Here is an 8,544-nt window from a genome sequence, read left to right on the forward strand (position 1 = left end):
TGCTGTGATGCCGGTTTCAAGCTGTTCAAACAGCCTAAACCATTTAGCTGTCTGTCATTTAGCTTTCAAAAATGTTGATCCATTTAAAATCCATTTAAATCCATTTGTGGTTTAAATGGATACATTTAAACCCCAAAACCTAAATCTTGTACTGTATTTTTCTTAATGAAGATGAAATTTATCAGTATGTCATGCTTGAAAGTGACTTAGGGGAACAGTGGGGACTAACTGAGGTTAGATGAGGTTGCATGATGCACACTTTCAACTGCAGTTCACATTATGATCACAAGGTGGAAACGTGACTGAGGAGATCTAGACAACTAAAATATGTGTGGTGTCTTTATCTCTGTCTCTCTATCCATCCTTTATCTTAAAATATAAGTAAAAACAACATCAATAACAAAATCATCCAATTCTTAATTTACATTTTGGCTTTCTTCAGTGCGTATTCATTTAATTGCCAAAGATAATCAAGTTAGGGCTATGTTAGGTCATACTGCTCTGCTGTAGCCAATAGACCAAAGATTAGAAAAATTCACCACGTTGGTCCACAATACAGCGGTTCAGCTGGATGGTGTTGTAATGTGAAATGTTACTCACAAGCAATTGAATCACGAATACGCTCCTGCAATAAAGGATGCGTTCTCAAAGCACAGCTGTGACTGACACCAGCTTTATCAGCCGTCTGGTCACCGTGGGAACGCAGGTAAACCTATTAAATTCTTACAGAGACTGCAGAAGCAGACGGGATTTCCATAGAGACCGCAGGAGGCCAAGTCCACAATAAGCAACCCCCAAACTATCATTACACCCTGTGGCTCAAACATTCCCTTAAACTTCTCAGCCAGTAATGAAGTGGAAGATGATAGATCGATAGATAGACAGATCAATCATAGGCCTAGTTTTTCACTTCACAAGAAGTTAATTCATGGATGGGAGTCATTTGTTGGATTATTGTGATGTTTTTAATCAGCTGTTTGGTCTCTCATTATGACGGCACCCATTCACTGCAGAGGTTCCATTAGTGAGCTACAATTATCCAAATCTGTTCCAATGAAGAAACTAACTCTTCTAAATCTTGGATGGCCTGAGGGTGAATGCATTTTCAGCAAATTATCATTTTTGGGTGAACTATTTTTTTTTTAAATTGTGTTGTTTGTGCATATGTGGTGCAAATGGAGGCAGTTGTATTACTTTTGCCGTTTTATATTGGAGGGTTTTTTTCACCTCGCTACCTTACTAAAATTTACAATGTGGGCAAGACATGCCTGTAACCCTCCAGCTCACACTCTCACGCTGGGCTTCTTATCGCTCTATTGGCACCAGGATGGATGGATCGGTTTAGCACACGGCGCTGGCAGGCTTATCTCCACTGCTCACCAAATTGAGATTGGACCTGTGTCTAGCCGACGGTATCAAACAGCTTTAGCCCAACCATGAGGGCATCAATCTATCTCCCCCTTGATGATCCTTATTCTCAGATTTCAAGCCTGTCATCATTCAAGCCAACAGCAGAGCCTTGCCTTCCCGTAATGGACATCAGACTCTGACCACAGATGTTTTGCCTGCTGTTAAAAGCCCAGTGATTATGAGCCAGATGGTGAGCAGTCTCACTTTAGGGCATATTGTAGATATTTGCTAAATACTGTTTCAAAGCCCAGAATCACCCTGCTTTTTTGTTGTTGTTGTTGTTCAGATAAGACTAAAGACAAATTTAAGAATTAGAAGAGGATGGAAAGTGCTGCCCTGTAGTGGAAATCAATGGGTAACATGCACCAATGTCTGAGAAGGGAGGATATACAACAATACGGATGTAATTTAGTGATATTTTTGTGTCATTATGTGTATGTTTCAGTTTATATTGAAAGAGGATTAAACTGCAAAGTCTTAATCATGATTAAAATATTGTTATACATTTGAATTAGTGTGATTAAATAAATTATGAATAAACGCTATTTTTATATATTTTACCTCTGAACCTGCAGCATTGATATTAGCTTGTATAAATTCCATTAAGGCTGTGTAGTGGTGTGTTTTGGTATACATGTCTGTGAAAGTCAACTCGGGTTATGTCTCACAGTTCAGTGATCTAACAGTGCACAGTTGGCGGCACTCACTGACTCTGAACACCAAGTCTAAGTCAATGACTCATGATGTGTGGAGTGGGCGTTTGGACACTCATTCATCGAAATACAATTTCCTATGGACAGAACTTAGTTAATGAGTGCCACTGGGCAATTTATACAGAAAAAAAAGGATTGTGGTGATTAATAATCAGCTGTTTTTCCCAATGGCCTTTTTTCTGACTTCATGCAATACAAAGTACATTCATTAGAATACAGTGGTGAAAATCTATCTATCTATCTATCTATCTATCTATCTATCTATCTATCTATCTATCTATCTATCTATCTATCTATCTATCTATCTATCTATCTATCTATCTATCTATCTATCTATCTATCTATCTATCTATCTATCTATCATTTGTGTCTGTCTATCCATCCATTTGTCTGTCATTTCTTTGTGTCTGTCTCCCTATCGATTTGTCTCTATCCATCTGTCTTTTGTTCTTTCTGTCTGTCTGTCTCTGCATCCATCCATCATTTGTTTGTTCGGTCCATCTGTTCGTCCGTGTGTCATTGGCTGTTCTATCATTGTCTATCTAGAATTCCTGCCCACCATTAATCAGTATATTAAAGGAAATGGATTAGTTAAAAATGAATAAGGAAACATGGCCATTTAGTATTTTATGTATATAGCATATAGGCCATTTATGAGCTTATGAGAGCAGGGCAGTGTGTGCAGACAGCTGGAGAAAAACATGAGTGTGTATTTACCATGATGGCTCACTCCTCACTGATCATTGTGATGAATGTCAACATTAAAATTCGTCACGTTTCTGTTTTCACTAGGGATTTACGATATAGCATTCTTAATTTAGACTCTGTAACGGGAATAGACAATCATGCTTAAATCCAAGATCATGTTGAATGACCGAATGTGACATACGGAGCTTGGATTAAGTGCCACCAATGTGAAGTGATTGTGAGTCAAACTCAAAGGTATAATTCCAGGGAATTAGAGCTGGAGCTCCGTAAGTGATAGGAATGCTGTCAAAACACATGAAGTGGATGCCGTCACTAATCTTAGAGAGTTTCAAGCATCAAGTACTGTAGACTGGATAGGACATGTGCTAATTAAGTAGGACATGTGTCTTGAAAAATGTACCTGCATTATTAGAACATCATTAAAGCTGAAGTGTATAATTTTCACCTTCACCAAACACAATTGTAGATAATAAAAGACTTTTAGGCTAATTGGGATGCTTCGACACAGTGTTTACATTACAGTTGTCTTTGCATATTGTAAGAGAAAATATTGAATAATTTCAATGTCATTTCTCCATTCGGTACAAACTAGATAAGTTTGTTGACTCAAATTAGATAAATTAGATGACTGTTGATTCAAATTGCACCTGAGTTCAAGCAGGTTATTCCAGTGTTACATGAAAACAGATTATAAAAAGCATTTGTCAAACATTTTCAGAAAGCTAGATGATGATCCATTATATATTTGATAATGCCCTTAGTTTGCACTGCATCCCTATGTGAACTGTTTTCTCCCTCCTTTCACACACACAAATGCACCAGTCTTGTTTATTCATGAGTTTTGTATGTGTGTGTGTCAAAGGATATCAGGCAAGAGAGCTCTAATGAAAGATGATTTGTGTGCCCTGATCCAAGGGGCAAAATGTCTATTTCTGGTTCCTCATATCAATACACATCCACCACCGGCACCTCTGTCAGTAGCTTGGAAAGTCGGCGCTGTGCTTTATATGTGAGAGTGCTCTCACCAGCGTTTCAAGAAATAAAGACAGTAATGGATTAAGTTGTTTACAACAAACAACCGTGTGTGTATGCACTGTAAAAAAAAAGAAAAAAAAAAGTTGAGCCAACTTCAAATTTGAAGGCAACCAGCTTCAGCAGATTTTTGAGTTCTCTCAACTTATTTTTGTAGGAGATTCTCAACTTTTTGTTGTATAAACTTAAAATGACAAGTTGAGAAAACTCAAAAATCTGCTGAAGCTGGTTGCCTTAATTTTAAGTTGGCTCAACTTTTTTTTTTTTTTTTTTTTACAGTATGTGCATGTGTGTGTACTGTAATATACAGTACATGCATAGTGAAAAAAGATGCTAAGAATTATTAGCTTTACTAATTAGCATTAATATGTTTTTTCATTTAAAACTAGCTTAGAAAAATGTGTAAATGTGAAAATGTATGTGAAAATCATATATACTGTTGTCATTATGTAGCTAGATATTTAAACATCGATTTTTTAATTTTCTAAAAATATATTTTCTTTTCTTTTAAAGTTTTTTATTTATTTATTTTTATATTTTTATTTTTATTTATTTTTATGTTGTGCATGCTTTTTGCCATAATGCAAAAAGCCATTTCATGCTATTTAGCCATTTCATGCTTATGTGAGCATTTTTGCACATATGTTTATAGATAGGAACTGAAGTATAGAAATTCAATGCATATTCTTTTCATATAATGTCAGTGCAGGAAAGCAGTCAGGTAGGGCACGTTGACTGTGACTACTCATCCAGAATGTGTGAAATATAAGCAGCAGAAGTGTGATGTCCTCTAATAATTAAACCTTCAAATGACATGACAGCTCTTAGCTGATGATTACAGAAGGAGACCTGCTGTGTTTATGAGTCAGATGCATATGGAAGCATTGTGTTCACATGTTCACCAGAGCTGTTAAGTAAAGCATTGCTACCTGTCCTCCCGCGCATTATTCAATCCACAGTTATTCGTTGGTTTTCAGCATTAAAATAATCTGTGCTTGGCAGCTCTGTGATCGAGTCATGAACCACAATGTCTGTGAAGCATTGCAGGGTGACTGTGATGACCCTCATAATGGATAGATGAGCACCCTATCCACTACATCCCCTCAACATGACAGCACTCATATATCACAGAATAACCTCTGGCTCACACTGATCAGGATAGCGCTAAAGCAAAATCAAAGACGAGCAGAGTGGCAGATACAAGACAGGATTGCTTTTCAGCAGAGCTACAATGCTGTCTGCTAAAATCTTGTGCGAGGATTACTTCACTCAAAAAAACGAGCTGTAAATGTTTACAGAAAGAGGCTACATGTGCAAGTAAAAATAATAAATGCAAAATGGAGTATACATGACAAGAATTAGAAACCCAAACCATTTGAGATCAACAGAAAGTTGCAATGGAAATTTGTGCGGCTTCAGGTCTTTAGGTCAGCTCAACTAATCGTATCAATTACGATTGTTATTTCTTGCTCTAAAAATGCACAGTCTGACAAACAAATTGTTCAGACATGCATATCACAAAGTTTTTGTAATTTTGACTTCAGTTTTGAGGACACTGGTGAGAAGTCCTACCTAAACTAAACCAGTGTAGTTGTCTACAACCGCCTATGTGATATTAGATGCTACTGAATCCTACTAAAATAATAATACTGACTACTAAAATAACACTGGTCCATTTTCATCATATGGACAAAAACTGTAAAAAAAAAACAACAACATTATTTAAGATATCTTCTTTTAAATAAATTGCCTTTGAAACATAGTAATAAGGAAAGAGTTAGATGTTTTGTATGATGAAAATTCCCATTATCATGTTCACTCTGTGCCAGTTTCTCAGACATCAGGAAAGCATAAGTTGTTCACAATCATCATGCTTTCGTTACGCCTTGCGTTAGTCTCCAGAAATGGCTAGAATGGAGAACATGTCAGACATCAGCCCAAGGGGATATACATGGACCCTTGTTGTGAGTGACAGTTCAACAATTAAACTGACAAGGTGAACACATTCACACACTCTGGCCCTGCAGCCTCTATCTAAGGAGACTAAATGCACTGTAGATTTCATACAAACAGCATGCAAGCTTTAGCCACTCAGATGTCCAATCATTTCTGTATAATGGAAGCCAGGGGGGACCTGAAATGACAGTAGCCTGAAACTCTTTCTCTCATGCTTTATTCCTGATTGCTGTTAGAATAATTGATGGAGACTTGCTTGTTTTTCATTTATTGTTGGTTTCATTGAGCAGTGATGTGCTATTTTCAGTCTGGAGGGGTCTATCAGACATATCTGTCTACATTTCCAAACCTGCATTGTATTGTAGAATAATGAAAACCAAGATTTCTTAGAGTCTGTAGTGTACCTGAGGAAGTTTCTTGTAGCTAAAAGCTTACAGAGCTCAAAGTGATATAAAGCATAGGAACCAAATAATGCTGAATCAGATGTTTTCTTGTAACAAAAGAGGCAAAACATTGGATTTTCATGCATTATTATTACATTGTAATAGTCCATTAAAAAGGAAAAATTAAAAAGGTAATTTCCTTCAAACCTTAAAAGAAAATCTCGGGCTAAAAAACCTGTGAAAAAAAATCAATATGGAAAATTACTTCATATTTATTTTTCTTGAAAATTGTTCCACTTTTGTACTTTTCTTAGAGTATAAAATGTTCTCTGGAATACTTGACTTTGATTGGTCAATCATGGCATATTTTTTGTATAATACTGCATATTTGAGTCTGACAGTAAATGTCTTGCTATTTTGTTCTTGTATAATAAACTACTAATAAAAAAAGTTGTAAATAAAACAAAGATTATTGGAGTGTGTTTTACAATAAAATATTATTTCAGCCTTCCTACTTCATAATTTCATGTTTTATTCAAAGTGTTCAGTTCTGAGTGAAAATCATTTAAAAATATTTACGTCACATAACAAACCCATTAGGGATTATACAAATCCTCTCTTGCTCACTGTATCAGGATTTATTTTGCAATAATGACTGGCTCACTCAATCCTGTTCCACTTATCTGACCAAAAAACAGATTAAATGTGTTAAACAAACTTGCCTCTGGAATATAGGCCCTTGGCAGTTCATAGCTCATGATAACAAGATGTAAGCCCAACATTAGAACCAATTGGTTTTCTGCCATCTCTTTCCCCAGCAGACTGAGGAGATTGCAAACCACTGAGGCAGACGACTCTTTGATATCTGCAGAGATGAAGGAAATGGCAGGTGTCTGTCAGCCTGATCAAGGTATTCTTAGGTACACCAAGCTTTTGATGAGGCACCTTTTAGCAGTCTGAGGCTCAGAGGTAAGATAGAAAGCAGCGCCTCATTCAGCAGCATCTCCTTTTGTGTTAAGCGGGTTTTTTATTCTTCGATACGTGCATCATCTCACTAGTGCCTCTATCTTCTCTTTTAGCCGTTTGGCTCTGGTCTCTTGATAAATGCAGTCTTGATGTGGGTCGAACACATGTCTCTGAACATGAATTGTTCACAGCTGCTTCTTTACAGCAATTACATTTTGAGATTTTTTGTAATATCTAATTTTATAGTGATTCCAGTAAAATAAGAGACCAAATAGGGCCTTTTCAGCATATTGTAAAAGCATTTTTCACTTAAAGATGATCAAATATTAGGCACTTTGACAAACCGCTGACATTTCTTGCCTTTCATTTCCTTAATAGGCTTGAGGTCTTTCTTTCTTCTGCTCTTGCTCTCGTTCCTACTCTGTCTGTCATTAATTATTAAATATCAGAGAAAGCCTAATTACAGCTGAACAGTGTGACGCCATTAAGTAAATTGTCTGAAAAATTGGTACAGCGCAGCATACAGAGCTTTCTCACTCAGTTGCTGCTATCTGAAAGACGTCCATCATCTCTCAGAAGATACGGTACCATTCTTAATGTACCGTTTTCTACTTCACCCATAGTTGCCTTTTCTGAAATTGGCAAATGTGAAATGTTTCAAATGTGGAATGTGTCTGTGTACATGTGTTTGAGTATAAATGTATTCTATAATTAGGAATATAATCGAATATCCTGTAATAGAATATTCTCATATTTCATATGCATGAAATTGAAGTCTTAATATTATACAGGGTTTTATAGTTAACTAAAATGAAAACTAATCTATATATATTAATATATAACTATAATAAGTTGACACTCTACGAATAACTATGAGTAGCCTAATTGTAAAATACACTTTGACAATTCAGAATTTATTTAGTTAAAATACATTTGAAACATCCAGTAAAATCATATTTCAAATATTTAGTGTATTTGTTTTTTTTTCTTACAAAAGTTATCACAAACTGTACACATCATAACAACATGTATAGCGATCATTTTAGTTGTCCTGTGCAAGTATGACAAAGAATCACTGAGAAGCAGTTCATCAATAGCAAGAACAAGAAGTCATCTCAGAAAGTTGAGTGCTAATCAAAACAGTTGTACAATTTTTAGAAGCCATTACACAATATATGCAAACTGTGTATAAAGTTATTCAAGATCACAAGCCCATAGTACAAACCAATCACCAAACGATCCATAGAAATGCACTTTAACAGCATAACAATTTGAAGAAATCCTCAAGTATATACACACACGCCAGCATTGACAAAGTTAAATAAAATAAAAAGTAATACCTCTCAGAAATGATAGATTTCTAAACAATATCTAAT

The sequence above is a fragment of the Barbus barbus genome (assembly GCF_936440315.1).
Source record: "Barbus barbus genome assembly, chromosome: 42".
Taxonomy (NCBI): Eukaryota; Metazoa; Chordata; class Actinopteri; order Cypriniformes; family Cyprinidae; genus Barbus; species Barbus barbus.